The sequence below is a fragment of the Canis lupus genome, chromosome 9 (assembly GCF_048164855.1).
Source record: "Canis lupus baileyi chromosome 9, mCanLup2.hap1, whole genome shotgun sequence".
NCBI classification, from domain to species: domain Eukaryota; kingdom Metazoa; phylum Chordata; class Mammalia; order Carnivora; family Canidae; genus Canis; species Canis lupus.
This window is the reverse complement of record NC_132846.1, coordinates 16,016,450-16,036,479: the sequence shown is the minus strand read 5'-3', so window position 1 is coordinate 16,036,479 and position 20,030 is coordinate 16,016,450. Positions and strand designations below refer to the sequence as shown.

Genomic DNA, 20,030 nt, shown 5'->3' with positions numbered 1-20,030 from the left:
CCCAAGCAAGTCACATGGTTACACCTAGCTCTGATGGGGAAGAGAAGTGCCATCATACACTTTACCCAGGAGTAAGAGAATAGGAATACTGGGGAATAACCCTAATGCCTACCAAAGGGTGGAGGGGATAAGGTGATCAAAGGCAAAGGACATATACAAAGGAACAGTAGTGAAAGAGTGTTTGATACACCATGGTTTCCATTATAAAGGCACAAGGTGTACACAAGAGGAAAGCATGAGGAGAGGAAAAGTCTGGTGAGTGCAAATCATGAAGACTCTTGATACACATGGGAAGTTTAGACCTCATCTTTTAGGCCATTAGGAAGCTACTGTAGGATTTTAAGCAGAGGAGAAATCCTATCAAAATGTTCATTCAGAATAAATGAAGCAGGAAAGAAAAATTAGAAGAAATTAGAGATGAGGGAACTCTATGAGTTTCCTAGCTCTGTGTAACAAGTTACCACAGACTTAGCAACTTAAAACAACACAATTTATTATCTCACAGTTTTGATAGGTCAGAAGCTGAGCTTAGCCTGAGTCTTCTGCTTCCAGGCCTCACCAAATTGCAATCCAAGCACTAGCTGAGTCATCAAAGTTTCAACCAGGGAAGACCCACTTCCAAGCTTCCTTATGCTGTTGGCAGAATTCACTTTCTTGCAGCCACAGGACTGAAGGTTTTAGCTTCTTCCTGAAGGTCACCCTCAACTCCTAAAATGTCATTCACAGTTCTTTGCCACACAGGCTTCTCCAGTATGACCACTTGCTTTGTCAAATCTATTTATTCAAAGCCAACAAAGGAGAGAGTGTCTTACCTTAGGGAAGGCCAAGACCCTCATTTTTTAAGGGCTCTTACGTGAATAAATCAGGACCACCCAGGATAATCTTGATTATCAGTTGATTTTGCAAACAATTGATTCAGAACCTTAATCACATCTGAAAAATCCCTTCACCTTTCCTATCTTCTACAGGCTAGAATAGAAGCAAGCCACAGGTCTTGCTCACATTCAAGGGAAGCGGATTATACAGGACATGAACACCAGGGACTGGGAATCACTGGACCCACCGTATAGTTTGAGCACAAAAAGAATCAAATAAAGGATATCTCAAGCATCCAGGTGAAAAGTTATAAGATCCCAGACTAAATTAGATTCAAAAATGTTTAAGAGATACACATATACCTTATATATAATTTGACTTTTTATTAAACTTTAGGTAGTTATTAGTTTGGTCTTTTTTTCTTATCTGTAGCACTGAACTCTGATAATATTCAAAGTAGATGTTTCGAAATGCTTTGCAATTTAAAAGAAAAGAGCCACAGATATTTCAAGTATCTGGATCATTCTAGCCAAGAGCAAAAATAAAGCAAAATATATGAAAATCAAATTACCAAGCATTTTATGACTTGAAAAATATGTTACAGAATATAATTGATAAAAAATTTTTTAAAGATTTTATTTTTTTATTCATGAGAGACACACAGAGAGAGGCAGAGGGAGAAGCAGGCTCTCTGCAGAGAGCCTGATGTGGGATTGGATCCCAGGACCCTGGGATCACAACCTGAGCCAACGGCAGATGCTCAACCACTGAGCCACCCAGGTGCCCTAATTGATAAAATTTATGTTGCATTTTTTATAGGTTTCTACCAGAGCAATTGTTTTAAAACATATGTATATATATATATATATATATATATATATATATATATATATATATATATATATAAAAATATACACACAACACACACACATTTGTATAATTTTCATGAATAAAATAATTTAATGAGTATTGTGCAAGGTCTTAGGTTACATAATCTGAACTCCAATTTTGGAAAAAAAAATAAAAAGCAAACAAATGTAAAGATGTCAATTGACATCTGAAATGTAGAGACATTTAATAGCTGTCTTAGAAAGTGAAAGACTACCTGCCTCTAACTAGCTTCCTTGATTGACTTTACCTAGAAGTATCAGTCACATTTGCTTATTATGAGCCATGAATGTACATGATTGACTACAGGGAAAGAAAGAGAAAAGTAATGTCCATTGACAGCTATGTATCCATTACCCTGTTAATACCTTTAGAGACCTCTTTCATGCCTGCATTCTTGAAATGCAACACAATGACCAATACAATTATTTTAGATTCCATGTCAGCTATCATATAGTTTAGCTGAAATTCGAGGAAACCAGCAATTGAGGGAAACCAGATTAGAATAGAAGCAAAACATATTGTGAGGAGGTTGATTTCACTCCTTTACGACTGAAACGCACCACTTATGAAAGTTGGAGAACAATCTTTAAATGAAGACTCAATCCCTCGACTCCTCTTTAACCCAAAACTAGAAACCAGCCAGTTGAGGGGAAGGGAATCTCCCAAATTTTCATTATCCCTCAAAGATAAATTTCATACATCTCTGTTACCCAGAATTTCCAGGGCTCTCAAACACTTAACATTCACAAGTACGTTCTGTGCCCTGAGCTTCAAAAAATGTTATTTGCATCAAAGAAAAAAGAAACAATTACTTCATAGGAAACAAATCTTCAGTTTCTTTCTAAAAGCCCCCTTTGTGCGTGAATGAAAACATCATGGGATTGCCAGGAACCCAAACAGCCCAAATACCACCTCAATGTACACGTTTTTTAGAATTCTGTGACATGCACACTGCCTGCTGAGGATGTGAAAGGAGACAAGTCAGAAAAGATAATGAACCAATTTCAGGTCTTCACATTCTGTCAAAGTGAACATTGGAAAGTGTTTATCACTGTTATTTATATAACAGTGAAAGAAAAAAGATTCTGAAAATTGTTGTTGGTCTAGAACGCTTGGCTAACACTCCATGGATAATATCCAAAAGATAATTGCATAGTAAGACTGTGTATTCTACTCGAAGGGAAATATTGAAAAAAAAAATGGTCTTGTAAACTTTTGTGTCTCCTAAACTAACATTTTACATATAAAAATTAGCTCAAAAACATATGCCAAGGATTTTTATCATAATCACAACCCATTACCTGTTGAACAAATAACAAATGAATATACAGCATCTTCTGGGAGGAAAAAAAAGAACCTCTATTTGAGAATTATTGCCATACGATACAATAAACTGATTATGTATGTGCAAGTTTTAAAATATGTATATAGGCATGCACAACTTTTCCTCATTCCTACTTGTATTGTCTATTCCTTCCCTCACTAGCCCTACCTCCCTCATCCCCAGGCAACCAAGGATCTGAACTGTATCACTTTTTTTTTTTTTTCGATTTTATTTTAAATTCAGGTTAGTTAACATATAGTGTATTATTTCAGGGGTAGTATTTAGTGGTTCATCACTTGCATATAACATCCAGTGCTCACTATATCAAGTGACCTCCTTAATGCCATCTCCCAGTTACCCATCCCTCTACCCACCTCCCCTCCAGCAACCCTCCGTTTGTTTCCTATAGTTATGAGTCTCTTATGGTTTGCCTCCCTCTCTGTTTTCATCTTATTTCATTTTTCCTTCCCTTCTCTTATGTTCATCAATACACTATATCACTTTAAATTTCTTTGCACTTCCTAGAATTTTACATAGGTGTTATTATTTATGTCTTGCTTCTTTCACTCAGCATTATTTAGAGATTCATCTGTGTTGTTGTACTCATCATTCCCTTTTATTTTTGAGTAGTATTCCACTGCATAGATATAACACAATTTATCTATTCACCTATTGAGGGATACCTGGATTGTTTGCATTTTGGGGCCTTAATAAGCAAAGCTGCTAAGAACATCCTTATGTATAGACATAAGATCTCTTTTCTCTTGGGTAAACACCTAGGAGTAAAATGACCAGATATGATCATCTGATGATGATCAGATGACCATTATATGATAAGGCTATGTTAAACTGCCTAACCAGTTGCCAAACTAGTTGTACTCACCTATATTCCCATTTTACATATATCAGTTCTGGTTCCCCTGAATCTTCATCAACTCTTGATGAGGTCAGTCTTTTTCATTCTAAACATTCTAAAAGGTGTGTGGTGGTATTCATTGTGGTTTTAACTTGCATTTCCTTGATGAATAATGATGTTGAGCATCTTTTAATGTGTTTATTTGATATCTTACATATTTTTGGTGATGTCTGTTCAAATCTTTTGCTTGTTTTTAAATTGGATTATGTATCTTTTATCAGATGTATGCTTTGCAAATATTTTCTCCCAGTCTTTGGTTTCTCTTTTCATTCTTTTATAGTGTCTTTGTAAAGCAGTTTCTAATCTTAATGATGTCCAATTTGTCAAGGTTTCTTCCAGATTGTTTTAATATGCATGAAATCTTTGCGAAAGCCACAGTCACAGAGATTTTCTTGTATATTTTCTTCTAGCAATTTTATAATTTTAGATTTTACATAAGATCTATACCTTTTCTTTTAGGAAGAGGGGGAGGGACAGAGGGAGAGGGAGATAGAGAATCTTCTTTTTTTTTAATTCACATTAGTTAACATATAATGTATTATTAGTTTCAGTGGGTGTATTAGTGATTCATCGGTTGCATATAATACTTAGTTCTCATTACATCAACTGTCCTCCTTAAGGCCCATTATCCAACTACCCCATCCACCCACTTATCTGCCCTGCAACATCCCTCAGTTCCCTATAGTTAAGAGCCTCTTAGAGTTTACCTCTCTTTGTTTTTATCTTATTTTATTTTTCCTTCTCTTCCTCTATGTTCATCTGTTTCGTTTCTTAAATTCCACATGAGTGAAATCATATGGTATTTGTCTTTCTCTCATTGACTTATTTTCACTTAGCGTAATACCCTCTTAAAAATCTTGATTTTTGGCAAAGATTTCATTCTTTTTGATGGCTGAGTAACATTCCATTGTATATATATTTACATCTTCTTTATCCATTTATCTGTTGACGAACATCCAGGCTCTTTCCATATTTTGGCCATTGTGGACATCACTGCTATTGGGTGCAAGTGCCCTTTCAAAACACTATTTTTGTATCCTTTGGATAAATAACTAGTAGGGCAATTGCTGGATAGTAGGGTATTTCTATTTTTAACTTTTTGAGGAACCTCCATACTGTTTTCTAGAGTGGCTACACCAGTTTGCATTCCCACCAACAATGTAAGAGGGTTTCCCTTTCTCTGCATCTTCACCAACATTTGTTGTTTCCTGAGTTGTTAATTTTAGCCATTATGCCTGGTGTGAGGCAGTATCTCATTGTGGTTTTGATTTGTATTTCCCTGATGATAAGTAATGTTGAGCATTTTTTTTCATGTGTCTGTCATTTGTATGTCTTTTTTTGGAGAAATGTCTATTCATGCCATCTTCCCACTTCTTGACTAGATTTTTTATTTTTTTGAGTGTCAAGTTTCTAGATTTTGGATTCTAGCTCTTAACCTGATATGCCATTTGCTAACATTTTCTCCCATTCTGTTGTTGCCTTTCAGTTTTGTTGACTGCTTCCTTTACTGTGCAAAAGCTTTTTATCCTGATGAAATCCTAATAGTTCATATTTGCTTTTGTTTCCCTTGCCTCTGGAGGTGTGTCTAGCAAAAAGTTGCTACAGCTAAGGTCAAAGAGGTTGTTGCCCATGTTCTCCTCTAGGATTTTGATGGATTCTTGTCTCACATTTAGGTCTTTCACCCAGGAGAGAGAATCTTAAGCAGGCCCCCAGCCCAGCGTGGAGCCTGACCCAGGGCTCAATCTCACAACCTGAGATCCTGACCTGAGCTGAAATCAAGAGTCAGATGCTTTTTTTTTTTTTTTTTAATTTATTTATTCATGATAGTCACACAGAGAGAGAGAGAGAGAGAGAGAGAGAGAGGCAGAGACACAGGCAGAGGGAGAAGCAGGCTCCATACACCGGGAGCCCGACGTGGGATTCGATCCCAGGTCTCCAGGATTGCGCCCTGGGCCAAAGGCAGGCGCCAAACCACTGCGCCACCCAGGGATCCCAAGAGTCAGATGCTTAACCAACTGAGCCTCCCACATGCCTCAAGATTTATATCTATCTTGAGTTTATTTTTATACATGGTATAAAGTATTGATGAAAGTTTATTTTTTGCATATAGATACCTAATTATTCCAGAACCATTTGTTTAAAAGATTTTTCACCACTGAATTACATTTGCATCTTTGTCAAAAACCAATTGTCTTAATAATGTGGATATATATTTCTGGACTTCTTACTCTGTTAAATTGATTTATTCATCTCTCTTTACCCCAAAGATCATACCGTCTTGATTACTGTAACTCTATAAAAAGCTTTGAACAAAAGTCATATTAGCCCATGAATTTTGTTTTTGTTTGTTTTTTTTCAAAATTGTTTTACTATTGTATATCCTTTGCATTTCCATATGAACCTTAAGAGCAACTCATTAATTTCTATAATAAAATTTGCTAAGATTTTTATTGAGATTGCACTGAATCTATAGATCAATTTGGGGATACTTGACATCTTAACAATATTGAGCCTTCCCATGCATAACAGGGTACACCTCTTCATTTATTTTGGTCTTTAACTCACTTAGTAATATTTTTGTAGTTTTCCAGCTTATAGGTGTTATACATCTTTTGTTAGATTTATTCCTAGGTATTTTATATTTTATGCTATATAAATATTATTTATTTCAATTTCTAATTGTTCATCGCTAGTGTATAGAAATACAATTAATTATAATATATAGCACATGATATAATACATGTTATTTAGTATATTATAACATAAAATAATTGAATAGCTTATGTTCTGCAAACTTGATAGTCACATTTAGTATCATATTTGTAGAATCCACAAGGTTTTCAGCATGTCATCTGCCAAAAAATGCAGTTTTACTTCTTCCTTTCTAGTCTAGATGCCTTTTCTTCCTCTTGCACTGGCAAGTATCTTCAATATAATTCAAAATTATATTGAATAAAAATGATGAAACGTACATCCTTTCTTTGTCCCTGATTTTAGAATGAGTGCATTAATTCTTTGCCCATTAAGTATGATGTTAGCTCTAGATTTTTCATTGAAGGTCTTCATCTGGTTGAAGAAGTGCCTTTCTATTCCTAGCTTCCTGAGAGTTATCAGAAATACGTGTTGAATCTTTTCCAATACTGTTTGTGTATCTAATGAGATGGACATATGATTTTTCTTTTTTAGTTTGTTAATATGGTGATTTTTATTGGTTGATTTTCAAATGTTAAACCAATCTTATACCCCTAGAATAAACTCCACTGATCACAATGTATGCTTTTTGTATATTGTTGAATTTGATTTGCTAAAATTTTATTTAGAACTTTTGCAGATATGTTAATAAGAGATATGCCTCTCCTCTTACTGGTATCTGAGTTATTCTAGTCTCAGTAATTCTGGTCTTCATTCTCATTAATTGAGAACTTTCTCTTCTATTTTCTGGAAGCGTTCATGGAGTGTTGCTATTATTTCTTCCTTAAATGCTTGGGAGAATTCACCATGAAGCCACCTGGGCCTGAAATTTTCTTTGTGGAAAGGTTTTTAACTACATTGAATACACATTCAATTTCTTTAATAGATATAAGACTATTGAAGTAATCTGTTTCTCTCAAAGGAGCTTTAGTAGTCTGCATCTTTCAAAGAGTTGTTCCATTTCATCTATGTTGTTAAACTTATTGGCCTATAGTTGTTTGAAATAGTTTTTTAGTCTTTAGATAGCTCTAAGACAGATTGTGATTTCCTCTCTCATTCTTGATATTGGTAATTTGTGTCTTAGCTCCTTTTTATCTTCATCATTCTGACTAGAAGTTGGTCACTTTGTTTTCTTCAAAGAATCAGCTGTTGGTTTCCTTGACTTTTCTCTCCTATTTTTATTTTCTATTTCATTTGTTTCTAATCTTTATTATTTCTTTTTTCTGTTTATTATAAGTATAATCTGCTCTTCTTTTTCTAGCTTCCTAAGTGGAAGCTGAGATCATTTATCTGAGACTTTTCTTCTTTTCACTTGGTACGGTAAATGTCCCACTAAGTACTACTTTAGCAGCAATATCCTACACATTTTGTTTCCCTTTTAATTCACTTCAAAATACTTAATTTTTCTTTTGATTTCTCCTTTGTTCCATGGGTGAATTAGGATTTAGGATTTAGAAATCTTTTCTTTAGTTTCCAGAGATCTTTTGGTTATTGATGGTTACTTTAACTCCATAGTGAATAGAGAAGATATGTTTTTATGACATGAAAATCTTTACTCTCATTTAAACATGTTCTATGCTCCAAGATAGGGTCTACCTTGGTAAATGATATGTTGTATATGAAAAGAGTATGCATTCTGCTGTTTTTAGATGGGATTTTTTAAAAGGTCAATTAGTTGAAGTTTCTTAATAGTATTGTTTAATACCATTGTTAATACTATTAGTTCAAGTTATTAATAGTATTCTCTTATGTCATCACTTATTTTCTGTCTAGTTGTTCCACCAATCATTGAGAGAAAAGTTTTTAAATCACTGACTATACTTGTGCATTTGTCTACTCCTTGATGTCCCATCAGTTTGTGTTTCTTGTATTCCAAAGTTTTGCTAGCTGTATAAATGTTCTGGATTATTAGGCCTCATGATAATCTCCTTTATCATTATGAAATCACATTCTTCATTCCTACTAAAGGTCATTGTTCTGAAATCTACTTTGTTATCAATAACCATTCCAGCTTTTATATAACTAATATTAGCATGAAATATCTTTTCCTGCTTGTTACTTTTTACCTATTTGTCTTTTTTTTTAAGACTTTATTTATTTACTCATGAGAGATACAGAAAGAGAAGCAGATACATAAGCAGAGGGAGAAGCAAGCTCCCTGTGGGGAACCTGATGCAGGGCTCGATCCTAGGACACCAGAATCATGACCTGAGCCAAAGACAGATGCTCAACTACTGAGCCACCTACTGTCCCTTGTCTTTATATTTAAACTGTGTTTCTTGTAGGCAGCATATTATTGAGTTTCGCTTTTATTCAAAATGATCATCTATGCCTTATCATTAGGCTGTTCAAATTTAATGCCATCATTGATGTGGTTAAGTTAAAGTCCATCACATTACCGCTTTCCTATATGGTCCATCTGTTCTTTTCCCTTTTTCCTTTTTCTACCTTCCTTTGAAATGAATAAAATAAATACATTTTTGCTGGCTATAGAATTCTACAGGACCATTTTTTCCTTCACTACTTGAAAGTAGGTTGCTCCACTATTTTCTCACATTGTTTCAGATGAGAAGTCTGTGGTAATCTTTATCTTTTTTTACTCTGTTTGTAATATGTATGTGGTAAGTAAAAACAACAACGACAACAACAACAACAAAAACCCTACTTAATTTAAATGATGATGATTCCGGAATTTTAAGCTAATGAGATTTAGATGAACTGTTTTACTTTTGTGTTGATGCTATAATTGGAGATCTTGAGATGGGATGAATTTATTTTACATGTGAGACATGTACAGATATACTTGGGAGACAGAAAAATGGACTATAGTCAGCAGAAAAATGGTTCTCAGAGATGCTCATGTTCTAATTCATGAAACCAATGAATATGGTAGGTTAGATGCAAAAGGTAATTAAAATTGCAGATAGAATTAAGGTTGTTAATAGGATGACCTTAAAATAGGGAATTTATCCAACGTTATCTGTGTGAGTCCAATCTAATTACAAGGGTTTTTAAAGTAGAAGAGAGAGGCAGAATAGAGTGAGAAAGAAATGTAACTATGGAAGCAGGATCACAGAGATGCTGTATGCTAGCTTTGAAGATGGAGAAAGGGCCACGAGCCAAGGAATGTAAGTGACCTTTAGACACTGAAAGAGACAACGAAGCCCATTCTTTCCTAGAATTTCCAGAAAGGAAAGCAGCCCTTGGTGATACCTTGTTTTAGGCCCAGTAAAACTCATGTCAGACTTCTGAACTACAAAACTATAAGATAATAAATTTGGGTTGCTTTAAACCTCTAAAGTAGTTTGTTAGCAGCCATAGGAAACTAATGCAATGTCTTTTTTCTTATCTGGCTGATTTTAATATTTTCTTTTTATCACTGGCTTTGGCAGATGACATCTTTACATGCCATACACATATCCCCATCTTTTCTGTTAGTTTCTGTGCACTAACAGAAAATGCAATTTAAAAAATTGTGCCACAGATATATACAGAACTTTGCATCTGAACGCAACTGAATACACATTCTTCTCAAGAGCACATGGAACTTTCTGCAGAGTAGACCACATCCTGGGTAACAAATCAGGTCTCAACCTATACCAAAAGATTGGGATTGTCCCCTGCACATTTTCAGACCACAATGCTTTGAAACTAGAACTCAAACACAAGAAGAAATTTGGAAGAAACTCAAACACGTGGAGGTTAAAGAGCATCCTGCTAAAAGATGAATGGGTCAACCAGGAAATTAGAGAAGAATTAAAAAGATACATGGAAACTAATGAAAATGAAGATACAACCATTCAAAATCTTTGGGATATAGCAAAAGCAGTCCTAACAGGGAAATACATCGCAATACAAGCATCCCTCAAAATATTGGAAAAAACTCAAATACACAAGCTAACCTCACACCTAAAGGAACTGGAGAAAAAACAGCAAATAAAACCTACACCAAGCAGAAGGAAGAGAGATAATAAAGATTCGAGTAGAACTCAATGAAACAGAGACCAAAGAACTATAGAATAGATCAACAAAACCAGGAGTTGGTTCTTTGAAAGAATTAATAAAATAGATAAACCATTAGCCAGCCTTATTAAAAAGAAAAAAGACTCAAATTAATAGAATCATGAATGAAAGAGGAGAGATCACAACCAATACCAAGTAAATACAAACGGTTTTAAAAATGTATTATGAGCAGCTATATGCCAATAAATTAGGCAATCTAGAAGAAATGGATGCATTTCTGGAAAACCACAAATTACCAAAACTGGAACAGGAAGAAATAGAAAAACTGAACAGACCAATAACCAGGGAGGAAATGGAAGTAGTCATTAAAAAACTCCCAAGACACAAAAGTCCAGGGCCAGATGGCTTCCCAGGGGAATTCTATCAAATTTGTTTAAAGAAGAAACAATACCTATTCTACTAAAGCTGTTCTGAAAGATAGAAAGGGATGGAATATTTCCAAACTTGTTTTATGAGGCCAGCATCACCTTAATTCCAAAACCAGACAAAGACCCCACCAAGAGGGAGAATTAAAGACCAATATCCCTGATGAACACAGATGCAAAAATTCTCAACAAGATACTAGCCAATAGGATCCAACAGTACATTAAGAGGATTTTTCACCATGACCAAGTCGGATTTATCCCCAGGATGCAAGGTTGGTTCAACACTCATAAACAATCAACATGATAGACATATCAGCAAGAGAAAAAACAAGAACCATATGATCCTCTCAATAGATGCAGAGAAAGCATTTGACAAAATACAGCATCCATTCCTGATCAACACTCTTCAGAGTGCAGGGATAGAGGGAACATTCCTCAGCATCTTAAAAGCCATCTACAAAAACCCCACAGCAAATATCATTCTCAATGGGGAAAAACTGAGAACCTTTCCCCTAAGATCAGGAACACAACAGGGATGTCCACTCTCACCATTGCTATTCAACATAGTACTAGAAGTCCTAGCCTCAGCAATCAGGCAACAAAAAGAAATAAAAGGCATTCAAACTGGCAAAGAAGTCAAACTTTCCCTCTTCGCAGATGACATGATACTGTACTTAGAAAACCCAAAAGACTCCACCCCAAGATTGGTAGAACTCATATAGAAATTCGGCAGTATGGCAGGATACAAAATCAATGCCCAGAAATCAGTGGCATATCTATACACTAACAATGAGACTGAAGGAAGAGAAATTAGGAATCAATCCCATTTACAATTGCACCCAAAAGCATAAGATACCTAGGAATAAACCTAACCAAAGAGATAAAGGATCTATACCCTAAAAACTACGGAACACTTCTGAAAGAAATTGAGTAAGACACAAAGAGATGGAAAAGTATTCCATGCTCACGGATTGGAAGAATTAATATTGTGAAAATGTCAATGCTACCCAGGGCAATTTGCACATTCAATGCAATCCCTATCAAAATACCATGGACTTTCTTCAGAGAGTTGGAACAAATCATCTTAAGAATTTGTGTGGAATCAGAAAAGACCCCAAATAGCCAGGGGAATATTGAAAAAGAAAACCAGAGCCAGGGGCATCACAATGCTGGATTTCAAGTTGTACTACAAAGCTGTGATCATCAAGACAGTGTGGTACTGGCACAAAAACAGACACATAGATCAGTGGAACAGAATAGAGAACCCAGAAATGGGCCCTCAACTCTACAGTCAACTAATATTTGACAAAGCAGAAAAGACTATCCACTGGAAAAAGGGCAGTCTCTTCAATAAATGGTGCTGGGAAAATTGGACAGCCACATGCAGAAGAATGAAACTAGACCATTCTCTTACATCATACACAAAGATAAACTCAAAATGGATGAAAGATCTAAATGTGAGACAAGAATCCATCAAAATCCTAGAGGAGAACACAGGCAACACCCTTTTTGAACTTGGCCACAGCAACTTCTTGCAAGATACATCTATGAAGGCAAGGGAAACAAAAGCACAAATAAACTATTGGGACTTAAACAAGATAAAAAGCCAAAGAAACAGTCCACAAAACTAAAAGACAACCTACAGAATGGGAGAAGATATTTGCAAATGACATATCAAATAAAGGGCTAGTGTACAAGATCTATAAAGAACTTATTAAACTCAACAGCAAAGAAACAAACAATCCAATCATGAAATGGGCAAAAGACATGAACAGAAATCTCACAGAGGAAGACATAGACATAGCCAAAAAGCACATGAGAAAATGCTCCGCATCACTTTCCATCAGGGGAATACAAATCAAAACCACAATGAGATACCACCTCACCCCAGTGAGAATGGGGAAAATTAACAAGACAAGAAACAACAAATGTTGGAGAGGATGTAGAGAAAAGGGGACCCTCTTGCACTGTTGGTGGGAATGTGAACTGGTGCAGCCACTCTGGAAAACTGTGTGGAGGTTCCTCAAAGAGCTAAAAATAGACCTGCCCTACGACCCAGCAATTGCACTGCTGGGATTTACCCCAAAGATACAGATGCAGTGAAATGGCAGGACACCCGCACCCCGATGTTTATAGCAGCAATGTCCACAGTAGCCAAACTGTGGAAGGAGCCTCGGTGTCCATTGAAAGACGAATGGATAAAGAAGATGTGGTCTATGTATACAATGAAATATTACTCAGCCATCAGAAAGGACGAATACCCACCATTTGCTTCAACATGGATGGAACTGGAGGGTATTATGCTAAGTGAAGTAAGTCAGTCAGAGAAGGACAAACATTATATGGTCTCATTCATACAGTGAATATAAAAAATAGTGAAAGGGATTAAAGGGGAAAGGAGAGAAAATGAGTGGGAAATATCAGTGAGGTGACAGAACATGAGAGACTCCTAACTCTGGGAAACGACCAAGGGGTAGTGGAAGGGGAGGTGGGCGGGGGGATGGGCTGACTGGGTGACGGGCTCTGAAGGGGGCACTAGACAGGATGAGCACTGGGTGTTATGCTATCAGTTGGCAACTCCAATAAAAAAATACATAAATATTTATGTTAGCGCCACCTTCCACCCAGGGCCTGATCCTGGAGACCCGGGATCGAGTCCCACATCGGGCTCCCTGCGTGGAGCCTGTTTCTCCCTCTGCCTGTGTCTTTGCCTCTCTGTGTGTGTGTGTGTCTCTCAAGAATAAATAAATAAAATCTTTTTAAAAATAAATAAAGGAAGGAAGGAAAAGAAGTATACATTAAAGCTGCTCCATGGGTATCAGTATTCACAAATCAATAATATAAATGTTTCTTTATATACCACAGAAAGACATCACATAGGCTATTTTATCTTAAGCTGGGCTAATAAATTCATTTCAAAAATAATGCTTTAATGATGCTATCTATTAATCCAACTAAATTCTATATTCCATCAGGATTATAGAATTATACTGTGTCTTTAAAGCTCCTTTTCTCTGAGAAACTCAAACTATTTTTATATATAATGAAATGTCACAGTGGTCCCAAGAATTTCATCAAGAGACAATAAGCATTCCCAAATAAACCCAATTACCCCCCACCCCACCCCCACATGCTAACATTGGGGAATCAGGTGAACTTTTTATTTTCTAACTAAAGAAACCTTGAGGATAATTTTAAATAATTAAGGGCTAAATGGTTAAGAGAGGGCATTCAGCTGTGTAAGTACAAAACAACTGAATTTTGGCAAACCAAGTTCATAATTTTAAGATGATTTAAGGTAAACTATGCCTTTGGGAAGAAAAGTAACTTTTAAACTTAAAAAAAAATTATACAAATCATATGTGTTCACTTTCAAAAAATTAGAAGAGGAAGAATATCCATCGATAATCCCACTGCCCAGGGTAATCTCTATTAACATGTTGTATACTTCTGTTGATCTGGATATTTTCCATTTGCCCCTCCAGATCCCCTCTCAATCTTGCCACCCTGCTCTGTGCCTAAGGAGACTGATCTATATGGATGTATCAAGGAACCCCTTTGCAGGCTGACTTCTGCTTGAGCTCAGTGAATGAAGAACACTGGTAATAGAGTAAGGGCAGGGAGGGAGAGGCCAAGACATTCATTTCTTAGTACCCACACTGTACAGTTGTTGTGGAAAGGCTACACGCCTTTAGAAAAGTCATAAATCCTGTCAAAAGGTGTTTCCACGTAGCTTTCCCTGCCTCACAGCCCCTTCCTCTAGCCCCTTCAGGCAGACCTGCAATGGTAAGAACATCCTATCCTCCACACCTTCACCAGCTCCCGATTCTATACCATTCCTTGTTGTTTCTCTATATCCTGCTTACACCTTGTAAATAATCCCTACATTGAACTCTCTCACATTACTCAAGTTGAGTGTGCCATCTGTATCCTGTTGCTACCTTGACTAAAACCTTTTATCCAGTTTTTAAACTACAAATTATATATTATAACTACATATAATATATATATTTATATACATACATTTGTTTTTACATGACATGCCAGCTATTATATTGCTATATTAGAATCTATACAAATCACTATTATTCAAAAATTTCAGTTTTCATTTTCTACTCTATACAGTGATGCAATAAATATCTATGTATATACACATATCTTTGCCTTCTTCTCTATATTATTGTCATAGGATACATTCTTGGCAGTATTATTTCTGGGATATATAAATATGCACATATTTAAGGCTTTTGATATTACGAAATAGCTTTTCATATAAGCCATAATGATATTCACCTCCCCATATAGTGAACAAGAATGCCCGAATGCCCATTATCCCACCCACTCATTAACATTCTACCAAAACATTTTTGCAGAAGGAAAATTAACCTCTTTAATTCTATTGTATACACACCACCTAGTACTCTGCAGTGAAGCTATTCCCAAAGCCACCAAGTTGATAGCTAGATTGGCAATTCAAACATTAGCTCTTAATTCCAATTTCAGAAACCAAAAAATAGGGGGTTTTGGTATCTCCTCCTTTTCCCACATGGCCACAGTAAGTAGTCTTTTAGTCTATAAAACATAATTTGTAAACTTTTCTACTAATTTGTTGAAGTAGAAAAACCTATAAGTCCTAAACTAGGAAACTAGGGCAAATCTAGTAAAGTCCCTAGTTTCTTTTAGAGAATCTAGAGGAAAATGACCACACATTAAAATGTAAGCCAATTCCATAAAATGAATTGAATCCCATGGTTGTGGAAGACACCACAGTCCAATGTTATTAGGGGTACAAATGGGCAAAATGTGTCCCTCTCCCCCCACAGCAACTGTCTAATACAGGAAACAGAAAGAAGCATGAACAACACTAAAGATGGCTTTAAAAGAATGGGTTCTCTGAGGAGTAAAAAGAAAAAGAAAAAAACCTCCAGCTAATCAAGAAAAAAGAACAGGGCAGCCCAGGTGGCTCAGTGGTTTAGCACTGCCTTCGGCCCAAGGTGTGATCCTGGAGACACCGGATCCCTGTATGGAGCCTGCTTCTCCCTCTGCCTATGTCTCTGCTCTCTCTCTGTGTCTCTCATGAATAAATAAAATCTTTAAAAAAATAAAAAAGAAAGAGAAAGAACAAATATATACAAAAAGTAAGGAATGAAACAGGCTATAATGATAGAGCTGAAAGATTCTTTTCTTTACAAAATATTGTCTATAACTTTATGCTAAAACTTTATATATATATAATACAGAATTTACTAAGAAATAAAAATGACAAGCATTATTTGATCAAATCAATATCTATAAAAGAAATGGAAAATGTTGTCAAAGAAGGCAGAAAAGACTATAGATTAAGAGCACAGTTTTAAATTCCGTTGCCCCATTGTCCTTCCGGCCTTGCGTAACACCAACTTCCTACCTCCTCCCACTGTCCTATGAGCTTTGCTGGAGAAAAATCACAGTCAAGTAGCTGGAAGCTACTATAGTTTTATGGTCATCAACCTCAAATGGGCTCTCTGCACTGAAAAGAAACTACAGAATTATGTTTTTCTAGTTGTCTTACTTTTCTCTTCTCCACACCTCTGTAACACAGATAAAAATCTTCTCTATTCTTCTCAAACTTCTGAGTCCTGCCACACATGCCCCTCCCCACTCGGCCCTGCAGAATCACTCAGCAGGCAATCTGAGGCAATCAGACTTCTGTTTTCATAGAGAAACAAAAGCCATCAAAAGGACCCCCTCCAAGTCCTGCCACCAGAACAATAACACAAATCTATCTATGTATGAATCTTCTTTCCTTCCCTCCTGTTTCAGAGGGAGAAGTGGCCTACCTCTTGTGACTTCTCAAGTGCCTTCCTCTACCCTGGATCTTCAAACTGCCTCACTCCACTGGCTCCTTCCCAACAGTCTTCCCACACCTCTCTTCCATGCTCCCTCCCTTTCTGCTCCCTTTCATTTCACAACCCACCACATCCTGACTATTTGTCCCAACAAACATCCCCTTGTCAAACTCCTCACTGACTTCCATGTTGTTGAATCCAATTGACACTTTTCAGTTCTTCACTTGCTCATCCCCTTGGCAGTATTTGATACTGCTGTCCATACCTTCTCATCTTCTGCCTACTTAACAGAGTTTTTATTTCCTATTTAGCTCATATCTCAACAGATATCTCTCCGGATTGAATTTCCAGTTCGTAATACAATTTGTGATGATGTATTGGTGCACTTATTTAATCAGCACAAGGTAGAAAAAGTTCCAATCCTGCCAAAGTAGGTCTCCTTCTCATCCCTGCACCCCAGTCCCCTAGTTTCCTGACCCAGAGATTAGGTCTATAAGCACCATGTAAGCCTGGAGCTGCAGAGCACCATCTTTCCCACCATAAAAAATTCTGCCTGCCACAGAGTGAAGCTACACAGAAGGAACCCAAGCTGAGAGATGGAGAAAGGCAGGTTCCTGATGACACTGTTTGAATATATGGGTCTAATTAACTCTACTTAATCTCTGGACCTTTCTAGTGATAAAGAATAATACATTTCTTTTTTTTTTGCAAAGCTAGCTTGAATTGTTTCTGTTAATTATCAGCTGAAGCAGTCCTACCTAATGCTGAGGGAGTAGGTTTTAGAAATTTCTAGAACACAAAATTGACAGGGTTTCACGATTGATTGGATGTGGAAAGTCAAATTTTCCAAGTGTAGATGTAGGCGTGGAGGTGGGTAGATAGGGTCATAAGTCCAAGTCTGACAAAAAGGAGTTCACATTTCACAAAGTTGCCACATGTAATAGTGTGAGAAATGGTGAAGATGAGAAACATGTTAAGGGACCCAAAGCTAGTCATTGAGGGGGATATTCAAAAATAAGCAAAGTCTAGGAATCAGACAGTAAAGATTCCACAAACTTTTGGTCTTGAGTAAGCCTCAGGTTGGGTAACAGATCGGGTTAGCCAAGGGAATCTGAGATATCAATTACCAAGAAAAATTCAGGGTTCTAGAAATAAATAGATCTAAGTCACACTGCATAGGTGTAGGGATAACCAGGTTTTGATAATCGAGACAAGTGAACACCCATGCAAAATAGAAAAAAGGGAAAGAAAGTGGGTTACATGGAACAAGACTAACACTCACTACAAAAGCCTTAAAAATTATCTTAGAAGAACAAGGACAGTTTGTTCTCTGGCTTCTCTTGCAGCCACTACTGAAAGAAGGTAGCTCTGGGTACAAAGGAAAGCAAAAAGTAGTTATTGTCACTAATGTTAGGTGACTGTAATATAATCAATCTTATGAAGGCTGGGATAAGGGTATGAAAAGTAGATATATTGAGGTATTCTTACGAAAAAGATTAAATGAATAGAAAGTATAGAGAGATCACAGAAAAAAGATCATGTATATTTTGAAAAATAAAGCAAAGATAAAGCAGGGAAGAGACAGGAGAGCTCAAGTGACTGTGGACAAAAGCCCCAAATCAAGCCCCCAATCTAGTTTAACATTGATGCTGCTTTCCCTTGGTGAACACAAGAAGAACATAAAGTAAAAATACTGACATTAGAGATCCCAGAAGTTAGCCTCAGCTTGAATGTCTTTTTATATTAAAAGTGGGTAATTTCTGTCTTATAATAATTTATTGCACTGGTGGGGTATTTCTCTACACCCTGTGTGAAGAATGAATCCTGGTTCAATTTTGGCTCTGTGCTAATTCAAACATCCTTTCCCGTCTGTCCACCATTCAAAATGAACCTGAGGGCTTTACTTGGAATTACAGAAAGCTGTCAGTACTGTATTGCTGAGTTCCCCAAACCAGACAGTCATTCATAAGGGGCAGCATGAAACAAGGTGAAGGAATATAGGAACTGTCTGTCATTCACTGTGTGTTTACTTAGACAATTGAGCCCATGTTGAATTTGTCAATTAGAAAACATTTTATAAGACTTAGGGGAGAGAATTCAGGGGTAGAAGAGGTTTCTGATGAGTATGAGGCTCCTAAAAATACCTTAGGAACCAGAGCAAGACTGTTTGCTCATGATCCTCCAGACTCTCTGATGCACTTCCCTCAATCCATCCAAACAGGTATAAAAACAACCAGAAGTAACACAGACAATCCAAAGAGCTAGTTTATTTCTATTTGTTTTAACTGAATAATACGAGTTGGGCAAATGAATAAAGACCAATGTGTTCTCTCCTGCAACTAAAATATTCAAACCACAAAAACAAAAAAGTATAAAGCTACATCATAAAAAATATTCTCCTTTCATGTAGTGAAGAGGCAGCCCTGGGGATTTCCAATTCTTAATAGATGGGGCAGGTATAATTTTCCCTATTTCTTCCACGAACTATAACTGAAAACATATATAAAACAAACATAAGACACCGTAAGGTGGAAAAGACATGCAGATTGGCTAAAGGACTTAGGATCTGAGGAATTAACATGATAGTTAGTTCCCTGGAGTTTTGTTTCTGTTTTGTCTCCTATATTCTCAGAATTGGAGCTGAAGAAGGTGGTAACCTGTTATCATCTACGGATGCAGCCAGAAAAAAAACCCACAAAAATCTGCCCCCTACAGGCAAAGTACCAGGAAAGAGACAGTCTAGCAAGACAGAAAACTTCTAGATAATTACCACTCTACTCCAGCTAAATGACACAGAAAAGGCTGTGGTCCCATGCCAGGGAATTATGCTGAGTTTAAAAAGCCAAACCAGAAATTACATACCATATGATTTCATTTATGTAACATTCTTAAAATGACAGCTCACTCACAAGTTTGACAAGGTGCCTTACAATCAGAACGTCTTACACTCATCATATGGACCCTCCATGGGGCTGCTTGGGTGTCTTCATGACACAGTAGCCAGCTTCTCCCAAAGTGAGTGATCCAAGAGACAGCAAGGGAGAAACTACAATGTCTTTTATGACCAAGCCTCAGAAGTCACACACCATCATTTGGTAATACCCAACTTGGCTACACAGCTCAATCACAGTGAGGGTGAGAGAGGACTACACAAGGATGTAAACACCAGTTGAGAG

General features: G+C 36.6%; 1 protein-coding gene across 2 annotated transcripts in view; it reads right to left on the bottom strand.

Annotated features, from left to right (window-relative positions):
* Positions 1-20,030, bottom strand: part of BRMS1L (BRMS1 like transcriptional repressor) — a 70,018-nt gene that overhangs the window by 258 nt on the left and 49,730 nt on the right. The window lies entirely within an intron of this gene.